Source organism: Condylura cristata, unplaced genomic scaffold (assembly GCF_000260355.1).
Source record: "Condylura cristata isolate star-nosed mole 26May11 unplaced genomic scaffold, ConCri1.0 scaffold00007, whole genome shotgun sequence".
In the NCBI taxonomy this organism is placed as follows: domain Eukaryota; kingdom Metazoa; phylum Chordata; class Mammalia; order Eulipotyphla; family Talpidae; genus Condylura; species Condylura cristata.
This window is the reverse complement of record NW_004567108.1, coordinates 60,932,570-60,959,932: the sequence shown is the minus strand read 5'-3', so window position 1 is coordinate 60,959,932 and position 27,363 is coordinate 60,932,570. Positions and strand designations below refer to the sequence as shown.

General features: G+C 38.1%; 1 protein-coding gene across 1 annotated transcript in view; it reads right to left on the bottom strand.

Annotated features, from left to right (window-relative positions):
* The window catches only part of FER (fer (fps/fes related) tyrosine kinase), a 382,708-nt gene extending 368,243 nt beyond the window's left edge, over positions 1-14,465 (bottom strand). The window contains exon 1 of the mRNA XM_004678363.2: positions 14,436-14,465. The gene's annotated coding sequence lies outside the window, so the exon portion shown is untranslated. The remainder of the gene's footprint in view (positions 1-14,435) is intronic.
* Positions 14,466-27,363: the final 12,898 nt, after the last annotated feature.

Below are 27,363 nucleotides of genomic sequence, written 5' to 3'. Positions count from 1 at the left end.
CAGAGATAAGGTCAACAAATTCCAAAGGGGACTAATCAAACTCCCCCAGACTAGGGGCAACAGGACATTCCCAGACAAGAATGATAAAGAAAAAGGACTCTAAGATAAGGGCTGTGAAGCAAAAGGTAATTCTGAGACTGTAAGGCAGAGTAAGTGAGACTACCAAGAACTAACCAATCACAAAGAGACTGCAGAGCTTTAAGATAATTAGGGAAAGAAAGTATAGGTTCCCTAAGGCAGGACTCCTTGTAGCTTCATTGCCCTTCCCTGACCTGATTTTACAGGCCAGTGAGTTCCAGCTTGTTTCTGTTTCTTTTCTCCTTAATAAACATTTCTTGTATCTTTTTCTCTAAAGAAATTTGCCCCTCTTTACTTGGTTGCCTGAGAGTGACATGCCTACTGCAGCTTCCTCAGACACAAACCCCTGGTAGCTTAGTGGCTGGGACTCAATGCTGCCCCTGCAGCCTGGGATCATCTCCTGGCTGAGAGACTATACCTGAAATTAAAGTAACAATAGGTATGGAGGAAGCAGTAGGTTTCAAATTTATGTTGACAAAAGAGCTTATAGATAAAATATTGGAGCAAGGACATGAAGAGATAAGGAAAGGAATCCTATGGACCCCTGAGTAGAGCATTTGACAGGGAGACAAACAGTAAATACAAAATACCTACTTAGGGAAAAACAGGGAGGTTTACATAGAGTGGAAAATCTAAGTTCAAAAAAGATTGTGCCTAAGGGAGGGAAAGCGGGTCCACAAAACTAATTCACTTGAAAGTCTTGAGCTTGTACTCTGAGTTACATGGAAAGGCACTGAAAGATTCTGAGGAAGAAATGATAATAACCTGTAGCTTTTCGAAAGGATAACACTAATAGCTGAAAACTAATATTCTAGCATCACAGAGTAGAAGCAGAACAACTTGCTATAACTTTCATAGGAGAGTCTAGATGGCATTGCACTGGTGACCCAAGTAGAGGTGGTAAAAACAGATCAGATTTCAGACATACTTTGAAGCTGACAGAATATGCCAAAAGATTATGTGGGGGAAATGAAAGAAAGAGTCAAGAATAACTTCAATGTTTGGGACTGACAAAAATCAAGGATAAAACTGCCACTTACATAGATGGAAAGGATTGACGTTTCAACTGGATTTTTATCAATGGCATCCAAAAGAAACCTGACAAGTATAAAAATGTATGAAGGAAATCAAGAAATACAAATGACAATCCTGAAATGTAGAACTGACTGAGAAGACAACAGAATGTGAAGGTAATTTAGTATTTTTCTCTGGCAGGGTGAGAAGTCAGCAACCCCTAAAATACAGTTGGTAAATTTCCACATTCTTTGAGGTCAACATTGCCCTAATCCCAAAACCAAAAGAAAACACACACAAAAAGAAAATTATAGACCAATATATCTGATGAACATTGACGCAAAAATCCTCATCAAAACTCTAGCAAACAGAATACAGCAAGATCAAGAGAAACATCCACCACAATCAAGTAAGTAGGCTTCATCTTAGTGATGCAAGGCTGGTTCGACATATGTAAATCAATCAATGCCATCCATCTGAACAACAAAAAGGAAGACAAAAATCACATGATCATCACAATAGATGACAGAAAAAGCATTTGACCAGATCCAACATCCATTTGTGATAAAACTCCTCCAAAATATGGGACTAAATGGGCCATATCTAAACATTATAAAAGTCATATATAACACTCAATAGTAAAAAGCTGAAGCATTTCCACTAGGATCAGAATCTTGACAGGGATCTCTATCACCACTGTTACTGAGCATAGTCCAGGAAGTCCTATGTGAAGCAATTAGGCAAGAAAAAGACATAAAAGGAATCTAAATTGGAAGAGAAATTTAGTTATACTCTTACTATTCACAGATGACGTGCTAATACATTTAGAGAAACCTAATGCTACAATAAAGGTTCCAGAAATAACAAGTGTATACAGTAATGTGGTAGAATATAAAATCACCCCCAAAAGTTAGTGGCATTTCTATATGTAAACAAGAGAAAAAAGAACAAAGGTCTTCTCAGGTAATGGAACCAGTGACAATGGCATCACTAATAGAAATATTACTCCACTGTCAAGGCAAAGAAAGAGCTCTTGCAATCCCTGTCCACAAAATATGTATAGATCATGAACTGGAAACTTATGGGTTGTCTCCCATTTTCTCTTTTCTAATAGAGTTTTTATTGTCCTCCTACATTCCTTCTATCACTTAACACTGGATTTATTAGTCACATTTATCATCTAACCATGCATCCCTCAACATTAAGCCTGTCTATTCAAAGAGAACTGATAGGGAATTGCCCAGAGATCCTAGATTTAAATTAAATGAAGTAATTAAACAAGTCTGAGCTGCCTCCCTTTGTTGGGGAGCAAGAGGAAAATTCCTTGGGAGTTTTAAGTGAAAACTTTACATGATGTCAGATGTAGGGATTTTTTTCAAAGGTATAGATATAAGGGCATTATGTGCACTGGAAAGATGATAGTGAATATATTTTAGTTATATTTGTCTAGCACCTATTCCCCCTCCTCATGGTCATAGAACCTTCTTTACTTCAATGAATCACCCAGCCTAACTCACAGTCCATTTGGTTCACACCGTGTGGCTGACCACATCATATTCCCAACCCCAATAAGAAGCACCTGATCCAAATGTGGTCGATTACAAGCTACATCACCACAACAAAGTGGATGGAAATATGACCCAATTCATAAAATGAATGTAATACCAAGAGTTTTGCTATTGGGTAAGCAAAAAAGTCATGACCCATTTTTGCATAGACAACACAGAAAAAATGTATCATGACTTTTTCAACAACCAAAAAAAACAATGCATAAGAGAGCCTCTTTCCTGTTGGTCTTGCCAAACTGAAAGAATGTAACCTGGAGTTGATAGGAAGCTCCATATGAAGAAAGTCTACCTGAAAATACAACAAAAAGCTACTGCAGATGTCCGGAGGTCACAGTTTCAGGCTCTAAGTCCATCTGTACCAGAGGAAAGTATACTCCATATTTGTTCCAGTGCCCTAAGCTCATATAAGTAAGATTTTGGTCTTGTGCAACCGAAGAGAATTCAAAAATCAAATATTATCACCACTTATCTGACAAAACAGATGATAAGTTTTCAGATGAAAAAACTTAAGTTGTAAGAATTAAATTATTTGCCAAATTATACAATAAATTATTGGTAGCACATATTTCAGCCCTAGGAGGGTTCTGGCTCTGATATCCATGTTCTCCCCACTACCTTTCATTATCTCTCAAAAAAACATCTGAAACTTATCTATACTTCACAATTATCTGTAGCCTTAAGGTAAATTCTTAAAAATTAACATTTGTTGAATTACCAAAAATATAATAATCATATGCTTTCCTATTTCCATCCCCTTCCTGCAACAACTTGTCCCCTGTGTGACATAGAACATTTCTGCATAATTTTTATAATGTTATGCTACCTCGAGGACACAGCTATTTGTTTGCCATCTTCATCCACTTTGAAAACAACCAAAGAGTCACTACAGAGAGTAGCAAGTACCACGAGGCTAAGTTACATGGACCCTAGAATATTAGTTCCACTCACAGGGTAAATAATCAGGGTTCCATTAAAAAAAAAAAAAGTAAGATAAGATGTTTAGCAAGAAGCCACTGCGATGGTCTGGTTTCTATTCTATTCTAATTAATTATGAAAGTCAGAAAAGACACCCGTTCTGTGCTACATGCAAGATACTATTGTGTATGCTACAACTTTAAGATATTTATAAGAACTACATAAAGCTCTAGAAAGTAGCAGCTGTTAGTAACCAACTTTCTTTCATATATTACTGTTAATAACAGAAAGGGAAAAAAGAGTGGAGTATATTTATGAATATAAGATCTCTAATATTTTCAAGAAACTATCTAAAAACCAAGTGAATTTTGGAAGAGCTAGAAAATCATAAAATGTTCCCAAGTCAACTTTTCTTTCCCTGAAAGGTTAGCTGATTGATACACATTCACATTAAAGACTCACTGGATTCAGCAATCCATTTTTCAACTTACTCAAAAATGTCTATTTTCTGGCTAACATATACCACTCTCTGCAGACTCTTTACTGCATCTTTGCTTCTAGCAATTGGAACTTGAGGAATTTTTTTTAAAAAAAGAAATGTTTTTTGGCCCTCCCTGGTGGCGCAGCGGGTTAAAGCACTGCACTGAGAAGCCTTAAGCCACTTCCGCATGGGTTCGACCGCAGGGGACCACATGGTGTGGCAGACCTCTCCTGACCCACCCGCTGCTCCCCTCAGCAGTGTACTTCGTCGATCTACCTGTTCTGTTCCCCACTCTGTCTCTGGTGAAGCCTCTCACCGCCCCTGAGCCTCTGACCTGTACCCCAGTTCTGTATGCACAAATAAATAAATAAATCTTTAAAAAAAAAAAAATGTTTTACCGCATAACAAAGTTTCAATATAGAACAAACTCAAGCAGAGAACAAAGCAAGGGCAAGATGTGGACACTGAACAATTAACTGGACCATACATATCTTAGGGTCTCACTTCCAGGAAAAGTGAGGACTGCTGATGATGTACTGTACTTAAACATTTACCATTTTAGAATTATTTTAAATTTAGCATATTGAAGTCCTAAATTCAAATGCCAGATAAAACTTTAAAGCTGTGTCTTCTTAAGTAAGTGTTGTGACCTAAGGTTGGTGCCAGGTCAAAAAGAAAATATAAGCTATCCAATTGACAAGAGTTGTCCTAAAAATGAACACAAAACTACAAAAAGGATTTAGTACTTCTGGCAGGTTTACACAAATGTTAATGCCCCTCCCCCGTGAAAATATCTTAATCCACATAATTTCCTCAAAAACTTTTATTGACAGAAACTTATACTTTCTGTTGAGGAAAGGAGAATATAGAACAATACATAAACAATTATAATACAATGTTATAATATTATATTAAAGGAAGAAATCTGTCTCTTGCTTTGTAAAAATTTCCGATTATATATCTAGATTCTTATATTTTATCAAACATAGTTATTCATATATATATAGATGACTGAGGCAGTGCTCTGTGAGTAATTTATCACTAATAATTATCTCAGACAACTGCATTATTTCCCTTTATTAATGTACTACTACCAAATTATTCAATACATAGAAAGTATATAGTTCTTACAAAGTGATCATATGTAGCCAAAATAGATAAATCTGTAGTAAGTTCAGAATGAATATGAAATGAGACAGTGACTGGAACTGCATGATTAGAAAGATCCTGTCTACTGTGTTAAGAGCAGAAAGAAAAAGAAAAAAAAAAAAAGGTGAAGTTTTAAAAATGCCATCTTTGCTCCTAGCAAAGAAAAAATTGCAAATCCTTAGTGAAAGTTGAAATATTTTCTAATGAAAGAATATATATGGAAAGCATGTGATTCTGAAGGAAATGTAGTTCAAGAGAAAGTCAAGACACTACATAAATATTTTCAAGAAATAAGAAGCAGTGTAGCTAGTAGTGTAGCTACTGAACCATCTATGACCAAAACTGAATACTGATAGTTTGATGAAATGAATTTTTCCTTATGCGAAATAATAAAAGAGCCCCACCAATTGACAGAAGTTTAAGAAATTCTCCAAAGCTGGAGTTCCAAAGAACAGAAAAGACACAAATTATAACAAAGAGCAGCAAACATTACAGTGACCAAGAACAAACTTCAACTTTGTGACAATGCAGCAGGTTTTGTGATTAAGCAAAAAAAATAATCTTTTGTTCTGTAAACCCTAGGACACAGAGTTAAAAACATAATCCCCCAACAAAAATAACAATGTTCTTCAAAGAAATGGAACAAAAGTTACTGAAATTTATGCAGAGGACCTTCCCTGGTGGCACAATGGGTTAAAGAGCAGCACTGAGAGCAGCAGCCCCTTCCAAGCCATTTCCATGTCCAGCACCCATGATCCACCAGGCACAGCAGACCTCTCCAGTCTGGCCTGCTGCTCCTCTCAGCAGTGTACTTCTTCAATCTGCCTGTTCTGCTCCCCACTCTGTCTCTGGCGAATCCTCTCACTGCCCCTTCTCCTCTGGGGAAGGAAAGGAGAAATGGAAGGCAGGAGGGAGGGAGAAAAGAAGGAAGAAATGTATGTGGAAATTTCATGCCTATAATAGCAAAATTAATCCTGACCTTAAATTATTCTGTAAGGCAACAGTAATTAAAACAATATAGTACTAGAATAAACATAGACAAATGGATCAATGAAACAGAAAGAAAAGCCCAGAGATAAATAGATATGCATATCAATATTTAAAGATAAAGCAGTCAAACTATGGAATGGAGAGTGTCTGGTGCAAAATAAATCATTCCATATCCCTCTGGGTTCTTCTCGGGTTGGACAGGTAATCAAAACAGCTTCAGATCGGTTAACAAAGGGGAAAAAATGAATTTAATAATATATTTATGGTACATTCATATGGTTATAAATTTTAAAGAATAGTGGAGGTGACCAGGAATATTTATCATGTCTTTTAAGACCTCAAGCACCAAGGACAGAGAGGGGGTGAGTACACATGACAGACAAGGAGAGGTGAGACATCATTCTAACTATGAGAATAAACATGAGATTCTTAGAGATTCTCACTGATAAACCTAGAACTGAATAAGAACCCAAATACATTCCTCTAGCTCATAAAAGGAAAGCAGTGATTGCTTCTTCTCTAAAAAAAAAAAAAGGGAAGAAACTTAAGGCATACTGATCTCTTCTTCAGTTGGGAAAAGGCAAAGGACTTGGACAAGAACAGAAGCTTCTCCTAGCCTTCAGTGCCCCTACTGCTCTCAACACGAAACAATCTGCATTCTTTAAGGAATGGTAATAAAATTCCTGAGGCTCACAGAGTTCCCTATCAAGGTAATCTGAGGCCTACTCTGGGTCAACTGATAAAAGTCTATCTAACTCTTTTGGAAAGAGAACCCAGTAAGACTCTCATTAACAAATAGTGCTGGAAAAACTGAACGTCACACATGACACTCTACCAACATGCACAAAAATAAATCCTAAATGGATTAAAGATTTAGATATAAGACATGCAATGGCATACCAAAGAAAACACTGGCACGATTTTCCATATTATCAATGATAGAACTGTTTCTGTAAGCAAAAATACAATTGGGATTAAAAATTTAAAACTCTTACATAGCAGGGAAAATAAGTAAATTAAAAAGACATTCTACTGAATAGGAGAAAATATTTAAACATTAAAAAATAGGCACAGGGTTAATGTCCAAGATACATTAAAACTTACAACTGGCCCTCCCTGGTGGCGCAGCGGGTTAAAGCACTGCTGAAACCACTTCCGCATGAGTTCGATTCCTGCCTGCCCCGGAGGTGGCCACATGATTTGGCAGTCCTCTCCTGACCGCCCGCTGCTCCCCTCAGCAGTGTACTTTGTCGATCTGCCTGTTCTGCTCCCCACTCTGTCTCTGGTGTAGTCTTTTGCCACCCCTGAGTCTCTGGCCTGTACCCCATTCTGTATGCACAAATAAATAAATCTTTAAAAAAAAAAAAAACTTACAACTAAACAATAAAAAAAATTAGTAATACCTAGCTGACCTGGACATTTCACCAAAGACATTACCTAGAATGCCAACAGACAGATGGGAAAAAATGTTAGTCATTGCTTTGAATAAGGGAAATGCAATTGGTTCAAACTACAGTAAGTTATCATCTCATACCCATGAGAATAACACACATTAAAACTTCTCCTAACAAGTGCTAGCAATAATGTGAAAAGAGGGGACTTTATTACACTATTGCTAAGAATATAAATTGGTGCAGCCATTTTGGAAAACAGTCTGGAGTTATCTAACAAACTAAAAATGGAAATTCCATATGACCCAGCAATTTTATTCCTGGGTAAGATTACTACCTACAAAACATGAGGAACTCTCAACTAAAAAAAAAAAACACATAATCTACAATGTTCACTGTAGCACGATTTATAATAGCTAGGCCATGGGAGCATCTTAAATACCTACTAATAGAAAACTGGATAAAATATGCAGGATATCCACACTATGGAATACTACTCAGTCACAAGGAAAGATGAAATGTTGACTGTCTACATCAAACTGGAAGGCATTTGAGGGAGCTGTGTGTGGTAAAGAAAGTCAGAATGACAAGTAGTGAACATTACATGTATAGACAATTGCACAAAGAACAATACTTATAAAAACTGGTAGACATTAATAAATGAAGTGTAAAGGGAGGAGATAGGGAAAAGTTCTCAAAGGTATTGATGGAGAAAAAAAGAATAAGAAGTTTGTGTGTATACTATTGTTATAATGCAAAAACACCCAGAATTCATTTTAGAAGCAAAAAAAATTGTAAACTTTAATAACTAGTCTTGTTTACAGAACTATTAAGAATCTAAATGGACCCATCAATTTTTTTCAATTAAACTTGACTAAATTTTATAGAACTGGTTTTATCTTGAATTCAAAGGTTTAGAGAAATACTACTTACTAGCGTCAAGAGTCTAAAATCCTCACTACTGACTGTATATTATACATACTATACCCATTTCTAATGAGTTACTTTTTTTTAAGATTTATTTATGCTTACAAGAACTAGGGTACCAGCCAGAGATACAGGAGATGAGAGGATTCACCAGAGACAGAGTGGAGAGCAGAACAGGCAGGTTGACTGAAATGTACTGCTGAGGGGGAGTGTGGGTCACCTCCCTGGTGAGGGACTGAACTTGTGCTGCAGTGGCTGCAGATAGCTTCATAGTGCAGTGCTTTAATCCCTTGGGCCAGCAGGGAGGCCCCTGATAAACTATTTGAAAGAAATCTCACTCACAGCAATGCAATTTCAAAGTAATTTCTGACTGTGATGGCATAAAAAAAGCATTTTTATATATCAAATTCCTAAAAGATAAATATTCCAATATTAGGTGTCTTCCCTTCTTCTAAAAGCGTGAATATGACTTATGGAAATGATTTCTCTACAAATAAAAATAAGTTATACAAGAAAATCAATTTTAATTTTTCTACAATAACTAGGATTATGTTATATAAAATAAAGACCATGGCAATGTTTCTCAAATATGCATAAATGTTCATTATCTGCAACTCTGACTTTTAAACTTAAGATTCTTCATAATTTGTATAATACTCTTCCCTTCTGTATCATTATGAGGCTGGTAAGAAAAAATGAAGAAGCATTTATTTCAGGAAAATGTGAAGTGATTTGGTTCTCAACTGTAATACTAAAAGATACATCTCAATTATTTTTTACCAACAATATTTATACACATTTTTTAATTATTCACTTTCTTCAACAAATCAGACTATAGTGATTTTCATTCCTATAAAGATGTAATTAATGCACAATCACTTGCATTCTGACATGCTTCCATGAGTGGGAGATGATATGGAATTTACAGAAGGCATGCAACAAAACTGGACATTAGGCTATATCATAAATGTAAATATCCTGGGTGGGAAAATACTACTGAGAAGCAGACTTTGATCAAAAATTTTGTTTTATTGTTGGTTGAGATCCCAAGGACTATATAGTTCAACACCTAGTCCTTCACTGAGTTCCAGGCTTACATCATGACAGCCATTAAGTGTGTGCATTTAAACTGGTATGTATTCTTTAAGAATTAGAACCTTATACTTATTGAAGACACATTCTAAACTTGCTATATCTTTATAAACTATTACTCTGAAAATAATCACATACAATAGTAGGAACTATAATAACATTCAACTAAGAGAGTGAGGTTTCTTTTCTAATTTACCAATAGGTTTAAGATTTGAACAGATTTGATAAATGGTTTAAGGTGAAACACTAGTTAAAGATTTAATGAAGTAGCATTTCGATGTTCTTTATTTAAGCAAATATTTGTGGTTTTAAATAAAAGGAATTTAAGGAACCATCCAAGAACAGATGATAATCCAAGGTGAAATAAAAATAATCCAGGAATTCAGACAAACTGGACATATTTTTGAAGCTGAAACCATTTAAAATATATTTGTGACGGCCCTCCCTGGTGGAGCAGCAGGTTAAAGCACAGCACTGAGAAGCTAAAGCCACTTCCACATGAGTTCGATCCCCGCCTGCCCCAGAGGTGACCACATGGAATGGCAGACCTCTCCTGACCTGCCCGCTGCTCCCCTCAGCAGTGTACTTCTGGATCTGCCTGTTCTGCTCCAACTCTGTCCCTGGTGAATTCTCTAACCCTCCACATCTCTGGCCTGTACCCCAGTTCTGTATGAACAAAATAAATAAATCTTTAAAATATGTATATATATATATATTTGTGACATCCCTTCTGAGACAGTAACGACAAAAAACATAAAAGTACAGATAATCTGACATATTTCTAATTATTTGCTTTGCATAACACGCATGATTTACTTTAAGTAAATTTAATGTACATTACTTTCATTTCCTAAGTCTAAAATTTAGGGACTTTTAGGCTGTTATAACAAAAAAGTAATACTAGAAGAAGTAAACAAAAGTTACCATGGAAGCTGAGCACTTACTATATTCAGGCATTTTACCTAGCTTGCCTTATTTCTTCTTTCAAACAACCTTGGGAACAATTTTATCAATGGAACAAGTTTTCTAAAGGATGAAGCTATGGTTCAAAGAGATTAAATAATATGCCCAAAATCCAACAAAAAAAATCCTGAATTCTGACATAAACCCAGATTATCTGACTCGAAAATAAGTTACCTTGTGACCTGGCAAGAAACACCTACATTAAAATGTCTACAATTTTAATTAAAACCTTCAAAGGAAGGAGTCAATATGAAATCTATCAAGCAGTAGATGATGCAAACATTAAAATTTGATTTACAATTTGTAAGTATATGAATATTTGAGAAATAATTCTAACTCATATATAACACTTAATTCACAAAAGTTAAGACTGTAGTAACACTTAATGGAAAAAAATCTGAAAAATGTTATAGCAAGATGCTAGGTAAACTTCATCTTAACTAGATATTTTGAATTCTTACAAAAACTCTTGGAGGCCCCATATTTAGTCAGTCACAAAGCAATTTCATATGGAAAATAGAGATACATTTACTAAAAATAAGAAAGAATTGCTCGGGTATGATTCTTTTGTTATGACTCTAATCTGTCCTGTACTAATTTCCATTTTCCCTCCAGATTTGAAGTCCTCTTCTAATTTAGGGTAACGAAGTAAGATGTTTAGGAGCTCTTACAAATTTAGATGCAAATGTAGACATGCCTTAGCCCTCCCTAGTGGCACAACTGTTGGAGAGCAGCACTGCAAAGCTGGGCACAGCTGCTTCCAAGCAGGTTGGATCTCTGGCCCCAGGGATGATCCACATGGCTTGGCAGACCTCTCACCCACTGCTCCCTCAGTAGTGTTGTGCTCTGTCAATCTGCCTGTTCTGCTCCCCACTCTGTCTCTGGAGAGTCCTCGCACTGCCCCTGCACCTCTGGCCTGTACCCCAGTTCTATACGCATAAATAAATAAATCTTTTTTTTTTAAATGTATATATATATATATACAACTATTGTCGACTTTTCTATTGTACAGTTTTCTGAATTGACTTTAAAGCATTTTACTTTTATAATAATAAGAAGAAAAAGGTGGGAGGAAAGGGGAAGGAAAAAAAAATCTGTGCTTTGATTTAAAAATATCTAAAAGCCTTATTCTTTTGGGAATTCAAAATGTATGATCACCTTGTTCCCTCTCATGTATCAATGATGTGTATACATTACCTTCTATAAGCACACCAAAGTCAAGTAAGATAAGGATTAAATAATGAGACAACCCAAAGATCTATAAATTCTGAGACACTGCTCTTAATTTCACTATTTAGTCATATAAATGTGCTAAGTATGAAAAACATACTGAGTATATACTAAAACTAAAAAGCAGGGTTAAAATACTTAGAGTACAGGAAGTTCCTAAGTATGGAAAAATTACACATCTGTGGATTGATATGCTTGTTGTTTATTACAAATTGAAGTTCTACATTAAAATATTCCTGTAGCAATGCAATGAAACAACATCCATGATGATTTTGAGTCCTATCAAACTGCTACCTTAAATCACTATAAAATTACATCATTTTCCACTAAAAGGTTCTATCAGAACTGTCCATATTTGTAAGCTTTCCTTTCCCACTACAAAAATACAGTCTTACTTCAAAACAACTAGCTAAGATTGATATAATTTATTATGCTTGTTACCAAAATATTACATAATTGATAGTTTCATGAGCTTCTTTAAAAGGAGCTCATTTAAAATCAAGTACAAAACTATAATTTATGAACAAAGCAGTCCAATTTGAAAACAAAATTTTTATCATTTAACAAGGTTATTCAATTTCCTCTTTTTCTTTTAACCAGAATGTGATTTACTCATCTGGGCCTTGATATGCAAAGATAATGATATTTCACTTTCAAGATTGCTTTATAGTATTCTCATGGAATTAAATTACTAGTTTTTATAAACACTATTTCCATCTACAGAAATGAGCACCTTACAATATTTTGGTAAAGTGTATAATTATGGTGATTTTCAAACTGATAGTTTTTGTACTCCATTCCTTAAAATTGACTGTGTAACCATTTTGTTGAGTATTGCCTTGTAGGTGTTGGTATTCACTACCCAATTCAATTCTTGCATTGTTTGAAATGTTTTTCATAGAAAATACTGAAAGGTTAAAAGGATAAAACTGAAAAGTTCAAACACCAGATTTACAGCTACATAACAGCTGGAGATCTTCCAGGATACTGACATCAACTTTGATAGTGCAGAAGCTACATTAACTGGACCCTAAATAAATCTGCATGATATTTATTTAAAAGGCTATCAGACATCTGTGCAGAAAAAGAATTTTGCCAAAAGTCTTTCTTGGAAGAGAATTTAAAAAAGGACTTCTAAGTATATATTCCAAATTACTGCATTCTCATAATACATCACCCTATCTTGGAATAATAGTACCACCAGCAGAAACGATTTCCAGGTTAACAAAATACATTCAGCCTTCCTTTGCCTTCACTGCCAAGTAGGTAGCTCTCCACAAATGACTTAAGGGTCATATAGATACAATAGTACTACAACTCTCAAAATAATTATATTTTTCAATAATTTTAATTCTATTCCAATTCTACAGGTTGAATAAAATCTCTTGAATTAGAAAATAATTTTGATCTTCTTGTTTTTATTACACTTTTATGCACAGCGCCTCTGAGAGAAATTTATTATCTTAAAAAATGGTATTACGCCTTTACAACAGTTTATGTCGAAGTGACTGAGAAGCTCAGACCGTTGTAAACATAGGCAACTTCTTAGGCACTTTGATATAAACCACTCTAAAGGCATAGTACTATTTCTCTGTTTCTCCAGGTATTATGTTCAACTTCTTATGCATTAAAGTTTTATCTATAAACAATGAACAGAAAAGTACCAGTCAATAAATTAAAGTGGGACTGCACAACCTAGGTATCAAAATCACAAATACAGAGTAAAAAGCGACAACTGTGTAAGATGGACCCCATAATTTGTTCAAGAAGGACCGGGGCCCGGGACCCTACAAATACTAACCCAATTAGCTTGTTTTCAGCAAGTTAATCCTAAGAAAGTCTAAGGCACAAAACTGACGCAAACATGACCCCAAACAACTCCCAACCCTAAATGGCAAAAGGAGAATATAGCAGAAATTGTCCAGGCTACAGCAGCTTCACATTTAACTGGCTCTTGAAAGGCACCTCAAACCTAGACGGGAGCAGTGTCAGAAAGTGGGGGCTAAACGAAGAAGGTGAAGAAGCTGATACACGGAAAAGAGCTGGGGGGAAGGAGGGAGGCAGCTGCCTGGGTCAAGGGGGACTACAGGGCCCCAGGGGAAAGATGGGATTAGGGGAAACACCTAGGATTGGGGTGAGAGCTCCAACGTAAGGGTCGTGCCAGGAGCAGAGCACACGGAGAAATAGGGGTGAGGGCATGATGGGCGGTGCCCATAAGGCCCCCTACACCGCCCACACCCCGCGATCCCACGACCCGGCGACTGGGCGGGGCCGTCGTGCCAGCCTAAATCCTTTCGCGCCGGCACCCGCCCCCTCAGCCTCCAGTCCCGGGGTGATGGGAGGCAAAAGGGCCTCGCCATGCTGGGCGGGGAGCCCAGGAGCGCCCCAACCTGGAATGCTCCCCCACAGATGGAGGGTGGGCGGGAGACCCGAGGCCTGGGGCGGGCGAGGGGGGTGGCTGAGGGAGGAGGAAGAGCCCTCGGCGCAGCCGCCGCAGGCAGGGCTGATTCCCAGGCGCCCCCCAGCGTGCTAAGAGTGTTGCCCCCGTTTCCTGCTCGCCTTCCCTCCTCTTTCGCCGCCACCCCGGCGTTGCCCCGGGCAACAGCGCCTGCCGCCGGCAGTGTGAATCGCACCTACCTAGAACCTGACAAGCTGGAAGCCCCTCAGACACCGAAGCCACTCGCCGCCCCGCATCACGGGAGCTGCCGCAGCCAATAGACGCCGCTGTCACGAGCCTCTGCGGCCAATCCGGCTGCACTCCGGTCTCCGGGCACCCTCGAGGCTTTAGCCAATGGACACGAGCGGAAGGCGGGCGCTGCGCAGTCCCCTACCCCCTCCTCCACCACCTCCCAGGAGGCGGGGCGCGGCCGACTGGCCCCTGACCGGTAGGGTGGGACTCGGGATCCTGGCCCAAGGCGGGTGCTGCGCTGACCCGGGGCGGCGAGGGGCTGCGTGGAGCTGCGGTCACCGCCCTTCGCGGCCGCTCCCCGTCTTGGGTGCTTCCCGAGGCCCTCCCGTTCGCACCGGTGCCCTGGTCCCAGTAACCAGCCTTTCACTAGCGGGTGTCCGCGGCAGCTGGGATGGGAGTGCAGGCGGGATGGAGCCGGAGGCGGACGGCGGCGTCACAGGAAACTTTGGAAGACTCGCTAGGCAGCGGTCGGGAAGTGGCCAGGCCCGGGGTGATAAGCTGGAGCCTCCAGTTAAGGAACAACCCGGCTGGTCGGCTGCGGGAAAGGAATTTGGAGGGCGGGGGCGGAGGCGTGATTAAAATGTTAAGTTGTGCCCGCGGGGTGCTGGTGATCCCGGGGCGTAAGACCTCGGGAAGGGAAGCTCCTTGGGGGCCGCTGAGCCCTCGAGCCTAAATACGCACTTTTCACTCTCTGAAGCGGGAACGTTCTCCTGTATGTTTCCACGTTTGTTTCAGTTGTAGTAGTGATTTCTTTAGAATGGTTTTCAGTTGCTCCCAAGGATATCGAGTCCCTTAAAGACAAAACCTGTACATTTCTCATTCCAGTATTCCCAGTGCCTGAAACGAAAAAAAAAAAAAAGTTAGAGAGTCTCTCAATGCTGCAATTTTGACGGGTCCGTTAAAAAGTATACAGGCAGGTTCCATAACTCGCCCCTCTTCATTAAGTCTGAACTTTTAAGTTGGAATGCCTTGAAAAATCCTCTGTTCTGCTTTACCAGTAAGAGATGTGTCTTGGCGTCCTTCACCAAAAGAATTTAGTGGAAAATGAGTAATGTGAACTAAACAGCTCTAACTAGGTGATCTGTAACAGTAGGATAGGTGTTATTAGTCACTATCCCAGGGTGTGTTCTTGCAGCAGAATTTTTTAGACTTTATACAATGTATTTTGGTTGAACCACATTCTTCGCCTGCAGCAAAAATCTGTCAATCCTATCTCCACCTCCACCCTGCTTTTCAAAAACTTTTGAATTGTGTGAGAGCCAGAGAAGAGCAGTGAATTTTTTCCCTAATCAGGGTTATTTGACCAGAGTGAACAGCTCTCCACGTTTCAAAAAAAAAGCATAAATTATAAGTAAACTTTACTACCGTAAAGTTAAACCAAAACAAGTGTAAAGACATACAATTTTTAAATAATAAAAGCTTAATTCTTCCTGTTATACATAGGGAGAAGAGATTTCTCTTTCTTCCTGCATTTTCCTTAGAAAACATGTAGTTGTTAATGTTCTCACCTCTTTGACATATCTTTTTGAAGATAACACCTGCTAGTGTTTTGTCAGTTTTAAGTCCATAGATGCCTTTTTCAAGGAACTAGGATCTATCTCAAAAATGCAAATTATATCAAGGAAGTTAGCAAGCATATCACCAAGTTTGTATGGGAGAGCAACCTAACTTAGTAGACACATTGTTCTAAGTTGCAAATCTGTCTCGTCATTAACAAATGAGGACTTTTTTTTTTCTTCTGAATAAAATTAGGCAAGAAAATTAAGATGACTTAAGTTCTTACTTCAGGACTAGTTAGTTTATCTTGAAAACATGTATATAACAAGGGTCTATCTGTTTGGCTACATAAATGGATATGTGTTTTTATAATTGCAATACATTTCCTAATTAATTGTAATGTGCATCAATTTTGTTAAAGCTTAGTCAACAATAAAAATGTTTTATTTCTCTACTACCTTGGTAAAGAGGACTTCTGGGCCAGAAGATTTTGTTTTAATTATATTTCCCTAACAATGTCTATGCTGAAAATACTCAGACTGAGAAGGAAAGTAATTACTTTTTAGTATTTAATTTGTTTTTTGTTTTTTTTTTTTAAGTATCTCATTTTAGGGCCCTGCCTGGTGATGCAAGGGGTTAAAGCACAATACTATGGATCTATCCACAGCCATTGCAGCATGAGCTCAATCCCTGGCCAGGTGGGTGACCTCAGCAGACCTCACCTGTCTACCTGCTGCTCTCCTCAGCAGTGTTATTTTGGTCAGTCTGCCTGTTCTGCTCCCCACTCTGTCTCCGGTGAATCCTCCAGATTCCCTCTTTTCCCACCTCTGGCCTCCACCCCAGTTCTTCTATGCATACAAAAATAGATCTTTAAATAAATAAAAATATCTCATTTTATTACTATTGTTAATAGAAATGATAATAAAATTATATTTGGTGCATATTTTGTGATTACTTTTAGTAGCAAAAACTGTAGCAGTCTTATGTGAGTAAACCTTAATTTAGAAAATGTGTGTGAATATTAAATGTTGTGATATATGTTACATATATTTGTCAATATAAATTAAATCAAAGAATGTGCATTGAGTAATAAATAATGCCAGAATACAACTTTGGAGATTGCTTTACAAAGTCTGTCTTTCCCAAGAAACATAGGGATTTAATTTTCTAATACAAAAAGAATTTTAAATCCACAAAAATGTGATTGCTGACTTAATTATTGTATGCTTGCAGAAAATATCTTTAATAAGTCATGATAGGGAACATAGACCTATTTGATAGATTCTATGTTTTTAAAAGAACCCAAATCTCTGAAAGCAATAAGAATTTTTCTAATACTTCAGCATTTTACTCAGTTCTCACTCTAGAAACTTAAAAACTGCTTGCCATATGCCAAGCATTGTGGTAAGAAATTCAATTTTGAATGAATATACTTAAAGTTAATGAATGTGATAAAAATAGATGCTGCATTTTGGAAAGTAAAAAACAATTACAGCTAATCCAGTTTGAAATTTTGCTTCATTGTAATTATCACTTTGCATTGCAACACATCAGACACTTTGTTTCACCTAGTTTCATATATACTGTGAAACTCTCCTTACATTTCATAAGTGTAAGAATATAGGAAAATAATTTCCTGTCCATATGATCTATGGACTTCATAAAATACCAGCCACCCCCTCCAGAGCCTGGAGAAATATATATATATCTCAGTTGAAATTGTTAGTATAGAATTTAACAGATTTATCTTTCATCATTAAAATTTAGCACTGTGTCAGGTACTGTAACCAGTACTTTTCAAATATCACAGTACTGCCTAGCTTTAGTGTATATTTCACTTTTCCAAATACAACTTTTAACCTATTTTAATAATGCTACTTACATGGAAAAATAAATAACAAGTTGGGCAACAAACAATAGGTGATTAGTAAAAAATTATTTTAAAAGTGCTTTGTTTCCCCTAACTTTACACCATTACACTCTTCACCCTTGAGCACATTTTCTTGTTTAATAATTTCTCAAAAACTTCAAGAGAAATCAGTGTGCCAACTTCTAACAGGTTAATCCCTGGGGAAAGGGAAGGTTCCGGGTTCTCAGCCCTACCCTAACGACAGGTAGAACTGGGTAGGGTGGTGAAGCTAGAGAAGAGAGAGAGAAAAAAACCTAGCTACAAAAATACTCAGAGAGAAGGAGAACCAAGAAGGAGAACTGGAGGAGGCACAGGGAACAGAGCAATGTGAAGAAACTGCTTGCTTCTTGGCCTCAGACTTGTACAAGGGGTTCGGGGGACATAAAAGTGGACACTTGAAATAGAAATAAATGAGAGACCCTTAGGGAAGTTTTCAATGCCAGCCTTTATCTTGGTTTTGATTTTGCTCCTTTCCTACCAAATTTGTCTGGCTCCTCCTGCCCCTTTCAGATGGGTCCCCACCAGAAGTTACCTTAGATTAATGGCCAGCTAATTTAGGAACTCAGTGGCCCTGCTTTGGTCCAACCCTGTTTGGCTGGGAATTTACTGATGAGGGCATGGGTGACTTTGGGTGTTCCATGTACTCTTACCCTTTTCTTTATTGCACACCAATTAAAGTTCTTTTCTATTGAAGGTCTATTTAATGTTTTGTCTTACTGTGGCAAATGGCAGAACCTATTAAGAGCAGACAGGTTTGGGGTTTCTGCTGTAAGGGGGAAAGGATGTCCAGAACAAACTCTACAGATACAGATTTTGTGGGCTCCACCCCCACACCAGACACTAAAACTACAAATCTCGGCAACACCAAAGAGAAGCAACTAGGTTTGGATATAAAATCAGACATGTTTTTGGGGGGGGGCCTCTTGGCCTTGTGTCTTGCAGCTTGTCTCTTGGCTTTTCACCAGCTTTTAGCATACTATTGGGGTTCCAGGTCAGCAGAACTGTTAGGATGCATTAATCAACTTAACTGTCTCTCTCTCTCTCCCTCCCTTTCCCTGAGTTATGTATTTCCCTTTTCTCTTGTAAATAACCCCATTACCGACCTTTTTGTGTGTACCTGCAGTTCAATCTTCATCACATGGGTAAGGACCCACAGTCAGGCAACCCAATGTGAATTGGGTTGTAACACTGCTCAGTAACTATCTAAGTTCCCACACCTGTCCCTCCATTTCCTTAATGTAGATCTTATGTCTTCCTCTTTTCTGCAAACTCTAACTCTTCTCTTTGTATTCCACAATTCATAGCAAACCATTGTACAGACCATTCCAAAAATGGAGGTAGTGGTAAATCTATACAATATAAATATCATACCTATCTATCTTTATACATATAAGCTACATTATCTGCTTTCAGTGGATACAAATTTCTTGATTTTGAAAAGTTTTCTCTTACATGACTATTACTACCATAGTTAGTAGTTGTATGAAATTTTTTCTAGGAATCTTTGGGGGCTTTCCAAATTTAAAATTTTCAAAACGTCTATATGACTTCATTATTTTACAAATCTATGCAAGGAAAATAAAGGATGGTAGAAAATAAGAGAAAGTTGGAGGAAGAAAACTTGTCTTCTTCCTTCAAACTAGAGGTCAAATCTATTAACACCCTCTCATAACCATCCTTTGCAACAAGAGATTAGCTGTCCTAGCACTTGATTTAGCTTTCCTAGTTTCTTTGCCTGACCTGCTCTCCACTGAAAATAAAGATAAGCTCAGTGAAGACCTGCTTTCTCCAAAATGCCTTGGATTACTCAGTGCCCATATCTTTTTAGCTTATCCTTTCCTCAGAATGTCCTTCATCTTTCCCTCATTCTCACTCTTCAAGCATAACTTTGAGAGAATTTTGAAATAATAATTTCCAAAATGATGTGTCAGGATTTTGGAATAATGACTTCTACGTGTGGGCTAATACACTAGTATCATTGGAATCACTTGAGAACATTTTTAAAAGTACAAACTCCTGGATATAGTCTCAAAGATTCTGACTTGGCAGGTCTAAGACCAGTGAAGAAAATATGTGTTTAGAATGAGCACAGTGAATGTAGTTGTTATAGTGGATTTTTTTGCAGACTCTATCTACATGGAAGTAGGAAGAGCCTTACTGTAACATGAAGGTCAGTGTTTCCCCACTCCATTTACATGTAGTCCCTTGGACCAAACCTCCAGCAGGCCATGGATTGAATTTCCTGAATGGGCTTCCTTTTCTCTTAGGAAGGAAGGAGGAAAGTCAGACATATAGAGAGACACTTAGATGAGAGTTTTGCAAAATAGACATGGGTGTGAGACACATAAAGAATCTGCTTCTGTGCTATGGGGGCCCCGTGGCTCTTGCTTCCAAGAAGCGGTGCTGCTTCCCCCACACTGTTGTGCCCTGGATCCCGATGACCAACATGGATTCTCATATGTTGGCCATGTTTGGGTTTGAAATCACTAGCTGGTTTTGAAGTTACTCTGGTCAGGTTTGAACTGGCTGGCTCCATTCAGACTTTGGGTCTTAAAGGGTTTTGAAATAGACCAATCAGATTTGAAAGGCAGGCACCCTGAAGGAGATATAAAGGGATCTTCACACACCTTCAAACACAGTCATCCATTGAGACCTTCCCCTCAGAGATTTATTTTTGGATACCTTTGCTTCTGATCTCCACTTTGATTTTCACGGGTTTTTAAAAAATATTTACTTATGCATAAAAGAACTGAGGTAGATCAGAGGTGTAGGAGGTAAGAGGATTCACCAGAGACAGTGGGGAACGGAACAGGAAGATTAATTAAAATACACTTGTGATGGGTGCTTCCAGACCAGACAGGAGAGGTCTACTAAGGCATGTGGGTCAGCGCCTTGAATCTGGGATCAAACTTGTGCTGCAGTAGCTATAGATATCTTCATAATGCTAAGACTTAACACCTTGCATCACCAGGGAAGCCCTGATCTCCACTTGACCCACTGCCTGACTTCTGGTGCCTGGTCCTCCAGAGTGTGCCCAGTGTCTCCAAAATACTTGTCTGTTGCTGGCCTGTGCCTGGCATTTCTCAGGGCTAGCTACTGTTGGCCTGTGCCCAGCTCTGCTAAGAGAGCTATACACTGGTTCCTGCTCTTCCACATTGCCATCTGCTGACCAGCACAGATCAGTACTGTGGTTCACCCTCCCCCCCTCTAAAATCTGCCCATTCCTTCTGAACTCTGCCAGACCACCACCTCAATTTCCTGATGCTGTTGAGTCCAATGCTGTCCAGCCCAGCTTTTGGTTTACTGCTGCTGGCTGCTACAGGGCAGCCTTGGCAGTAGCACATGTGATTACCTCCAGCTGCCATCATGAATGGCATCCTGATCTACCACTTATCAGTGTTCCTGCAGCTCCTGGCTTTCATCAAAGGGAAAATGACATCTTGCACAACCAGCTTTTGGTTTAGGCTACTGGACACTGTAGACACTATCTGGGTTAGAAAAGATGGCCACTTGTAGCCTTAGAAAATCTTTGTCCCCAATTTCCCTTTTACAAATAAAGGCTGTTGTTGTTACACTGAGTCTGAGTTGATCCTTATAGTTGTAAGCACATGGGTGAGGGCCCCAAAACTATGACATTACCCAGGTTAGCATGGTTTTTCTGGGAGGTTAGCATCTTGGCAGAGACAATGGCAACAATTATCTGGATCATATGGTGGATTATATGGTATATTTTGAATTTTGGATTTCTCCTTCTGTCCCGATGTTCTGGGACTTGATTAACCCCTTTCTTGTGGTTCCTCATCAGATAGTACCTGGTACATTCGACTTGTTATAAAACAAGAGCCACTAAAAAGCTTGAAAAGGTCAGAAAGTTAAATACACACACATGCACACATGAAACCAAGGGCTATCACAATACAATACCCATATAATAGGGGCGTATGGTCTATTGTGCCTGCACCCTGACAAGTGGACAGGTCACTGTCTGGGTTCTAAACTGTGTGCACAATTGCACGAGACCTCAGACTCCAGCAACACAAAACATGGGTTATTTTGCAAATAGGGGAAACAGAGCTAACTGTAGCCACAAGTAGCTGGCTCCCTCACCCAGATAGTATCCCCAGAAGTACATGTAGTATCCTGGTCACCTCTCAAGAGAGACCGTGCTGGCCAGTAGTGATGGTCTCTCAGAAGAAGTGTTAGAGACACAACTTGCTAACAGCTCCTTTCCTATCTTCTCTTTTCTTCTCATGTCTTCTCTCTCTTCTCTACTTCATCTTATTCTCTCTCCATGAATTAAAGTTATTTCAAACTAAGAGTATGTTTTCTTTGCCTTTGTGCATACAGGTGGGCAAAAGGTCTTATGCTTACAGACTGAACAAAGGGATTTATCTCTTGCAAACTACTAAGCACAGCAAATACAGATCCAGCTCACCCAGATTCAAGGCCCAGAGATCTCTCAGGACATAGAGGAGAAGAGAGGCTGAAAAAAGCACTTGTTGAGTTCTATGAATCTATAAAAGACACAGGTAGCCCTTCAGATAATGTCTCCAAGCAACAACATAGCACACTGCCCTGCTCCAATCTAGAGACAATGAGACCTATACCCTGGTGGGAAGTAACCCATGTGTTGAAGGCAGCTCAGTAAAGCAGTGAAGGGCCTTTACACTTTGATGTGAAGGGAATCTGTGAAAGTCTGCATTCTGTACTATAAAACTGCCTCTTCTGGGCCTTCCCTGGTGGCGCAGCACTAAGAAGATAAAGCCACTTCCACATGAGTTAGATCCCCGCTTGCCCTGGAGGTGGTCCACATGGTGTGGCAGACCTCTCCTGACCCGCCCACTGCTCCCCTCAGCAGTGTACTTCAAAGATCTGCCTGTTTTGCTCTCCACTCTGTCTCTGGTGAATCCTCTCACCACCCCTGCACCTCTGGCCTGTACTGCAGTTCTGTACGCACAAATAAATAAATTTTAAAAAAAAACAAAAAACTGCCTCTTCCACTCAGTTCCCATGACAGTTCCAGGCTAACATCCCTTAAAAAGTATCTGTATGGTTCCTTTTTAGGAAACTACTTTTGTTGTGGAGGTGAGGTAAGTATCTTCCAACAAAATGATCTCTTGCATAAGCACATAAAGTAAGGCCTACCAACTCAGGTTCTAGCCATGAAGACAGCTTCTATAATTCTTAAATGTGAACAGACATATTTGGGGATCACTACACTTTACCAAAAAAATCCACAGTCATGAAAATCAGAGAGGGAAACAAAGAGGGAATAAATGGAAGGGTAGGTCAAAACCAATAGAAAGAACAGAAGAAATTTTCAGAACTATGAGCAATATTCTTTTAAAAATTAAAAAACAAGACAAATGAATAAAAAAGGATTTAAAAAAAAGATTTATTTATTTATGCATACAGAACTGGGGTATAGGCCAGATGTACAGGGACAGCAAAAAGATTCGCCAGCGACATAGTGGAGAACAGAACAGGCAGACTGATGAAGTACACTGCTGAGGGGAGCAATGGGTGGGTCAAGAGAGGGTCACCTCCCTGGCCCAGGATGGAACTCATGCTGTAGTGGCTGCAGATAGCTTCATAGAGCTGCACTTTTAACCTGTTGCACCACCAGGGAGGGCTGAAAACAGGATGTTTTTAAAGAAGTAGAAGGCAATAAACTCTTGAAAATTAAAAAAACAAACTTTAGAATTCAATAGCAGATGATAAAATGAAGTTGAGAAATCTCAAAAGAACAAAAAAAGCAAACTGGTAGAAAACAGAAGAGAAAATTTACCATCAGTCCAGGAGATAAATTATCCAACTTAACAAGAGTTCCATAAAGAGAAGAATAGAGAGATGAAAGAGAGTTCAAATTATTGGAACTTTCCTCAAACTGAAATTACTAGTATCCTGCAAAATGAATGAAAAAGACTACACAAAAAGACACTTAAACATGGCATGAAAAAATAGCAGAGGTAAATAAAATTCCCTAAATACCTCATATAGAAAAGCAAATTGCACACAAAAATTCAGGCAAGACAATGAGAATTTCATTGGACTTTTCAAAAATGATGCTGTAAGTTAAAAGATAATAGAATATTATCTTTAAATTCCAAAGGGAAATTAACTTTGGAATTTAAAGATAAATCCTAATTTATCTTTAATTGCTAAGCTAAGTCTTCCAGAGAACTGAGACAGCAGACAATTTCTACTATGGAAAAATCAGAAATGGCACTGAAAGAGTGTGTTAAAAAGCAATCAGTGGGTCGAAAATAGTCATTCATGCTAAGTCTACCAAGTCTAAGACCAAGTCCCAAAAGTCCAACCCAAGATTTCATATCTAACTTAATATTTCACTTAATTATAGTTTCAACCCCTCCCAGGAATGCAATCTGACCAGTGCAGACTAACATTAGCAGGTATTCCGAGTGATAAGATTCCTGCTTTCCCCTAAGGGAGAATAACCTTGCCTGAAACAATCTCATGGGATGGAAGGGGGAGAGGGGGAGATTAAAACAAGCAAGCAAAGCCCCCTTGTCCTCTCTCCAATCTCTTTCTGGTTATAAAAACCTTCCACTTTGCCTGAAATCTCACTGAGCGTTTCTGCAAACAGATGGATAGCTGTCCAACTAATATGATTCAAACCAATTGATCTCTAAGTTTATTTGGAAGGTTTTAACACGTACTTCATGGGAGGAATGATATATACCAGTACTGAGAGTACAGTTCAACTCTGGGGATGGTGATGGTACAGAAGAGTATCAGTGGGTAAGGTTGGGGGCTCCTTAAATCATAAATCTTGAGTTGTCATTTCACTTGTATCGCTTTGATAATTTTTTTTATTAAAAAAGTTTCTGTAGGTGAGGCTTTTCTATAGCCAAATTTGAGAACTACTGGGACAATGAAACAGGTTTAGGGACATCTGTCCCTATCACTACAGATAGCACACAACTCTAAAAAAAAAAATACTACCAGACATAACAATAATCTTTGTTTTCTACCATGAATGGATATTCATTCAATAAATACTTATTGAGAATCTGTTATATTCACTGTGAGTGGCTCTAAGGATGAGATAAGGAACTGCAGGCACTGGGATCCTTCCCATGAGTCAAGAGGGAGATATCAATTAACAGGTCACCAACAGGTTGTGATAAACACCAGGCAGGGAATGAATAAAAAAATGTGAGAGAATAAAGAAAACTGAAAAGAATCAAGTGGCTTTTTCAGGTCTTAGCTTTTCAGTTATATGGTGGGAATTCAAGCAAATCCCTTGACTTTCTGAGCTTCCATTTTGTATATAACGCAAATAATAATATCACTCTCACTGGTTCTTTTGAGGATAGAGATGAAGTAAGTGAATAAATTTTTAATAAATTTTTAATTTAAAATTTTAAATTCTTATTCAAATAACTTTTTTTACCGCTGCGGGAGCCCTTATCAATTCTTAATTGCTTTCTTTGCCTCCTACCCTACGTTTCTATGGGAACACTATCAACATTAAGCCACCTAACCATCATTTTGATAATTTCACACTTAAATATTTTGGCTTTGAGCTATGTCTAGTTTTTAATCTTGGTTTCAGGGACTTTTATAAGTTTGTAAGCAATTTAGCTAACCAGATTTCTCTCCTGCTTCAGTTACCCCTCCTCATTTCCTCTAGCTCTAGAATACTTTATAACTTTTAAATTTGCATATAGAAAAATTCATTTTGGGGGGTGTACAATTGTGTTTAATAAATGTATAGCCATGTAATCGCCACTATCAAAATTCAAAATGTTCTGAAAGTCCCCACCCCAATGAACACTCACGCACAATATCCTATTGACACACACATTAATCATTTGTAGTGAAACCTAAAGCTTGAACTATTCTTCAGTAGTTATACCTTTTTCAGTAAGTAGCATGAAGATAATCATACCTTAGTTTTGAGTCTGACTTCCTTCACGTAGTATAATGAATTTTAGATTAATTTTGTAATCTTTTAGATTTATTGCTATGGGGTATTTTATTATTTATCTTTCCCCACTTAGGGACATTTGGGTTTTCTTTCCAGTTTTTGGCAATTGTGAAAAAAGTTACAACAAACACTCACATATATATTTTGTTGTATGAACATAAATTTTCATGCACTTAGGAAAATACCTAAAAGTAAGATTGCCAGGCACTGCAGTATATACATATCTAACTTTATAAGAAATTGTCCAACTATTTCCAAAGTGGCCATATCATTTTATATTCAACAAGTGAAATATAGTAGTGCCGATTTCTTCTTATTTTCTATTAATACTTTTATTGCCAAGTGGGCTTTTCTGAGTGGAGGTAGGATTGTTGGATGACAGGTTTTAGTTTTATCTTATTGTGGTTTTAACTTATATTTTCCCAAAAACTAAAAATTTTGAGCATCTTTTCATAGGTTTATTTGCCATCCACCTATCTCATTTGATTCAAAATTTTGCCCATTTTAAAAGTGATGCTTTTAAAAATGAAGAACAAAGGTGAAGGGTTCCTCAGACCTTATGTTAAGATATAAAGCCACAATAATCAAAATAGTAAGTTGTCTATGATCCATGATTCACAAATCAATTGAACAAAATAAAGCACCCCAAAAAATACTCATATGAAAAATACAGTCAACTGATTACTTAAACAGGTGTAAAGACAATTCAATGAACAGTCTTTTAACCAAATTGTTCTGGAACAATTGGATAACCACATGCAAACATTTTCTCTGTGTCTTTGGGTCTTTGACCCAAACCATTCACCTTATACAAACTAACTCAAAGTGGATGATAGACCTCAATATATGTAAAGTGATAAACACTTTTACAAAAAGAACATATGAGAAAAATATCTGTGGCATTCTGTTAAGAAAAGACTTCTTAGATATATCACCAAAAGCACAATGTGTAAAAGAGGAAATTGGTAAATTGGACTTGATCAAAATTAGAAAATTTTGCTCTGTGAAAGTTATTAGCAGGTGAATGAAAAGACAACCACAGAAATCTATAATAAATTAATATCCTGGGCAGAGGTATTCCAGAACTCCAGGATGTTTCCCAAAATATATTAAAACAGCTGGTTTACTACATTCTTATACATACATATTAAACAAAAGGTGGGTCAATGAGGTTACAAAGGTAATGAGAATTGGTTAACACAGGTACAATACTGACAAAGGACCAAATTCTTACTTTAATGGTCCCTGAATATTCTTTTGAAATTCTTAATTATTTTATCTTATAACTTGTGTTTTAAGTGAAGACTGAAAGGACAATGGACCACACATGTACACAGAGAAGATAAATGTGATATGTTGTGTTCACTGTTCCTTGATACTCTGGTCTCATTAATATGACCAATGCCTTATGACACAGACGCAGAGTTCGCTTGGTACACTGCCAGGCGGGAGCACGGAATTTGTGAGTCTACGTTGTGTTTTGCAGCACTGAGTGGGCAGCTGGGGTGCAGGCGGC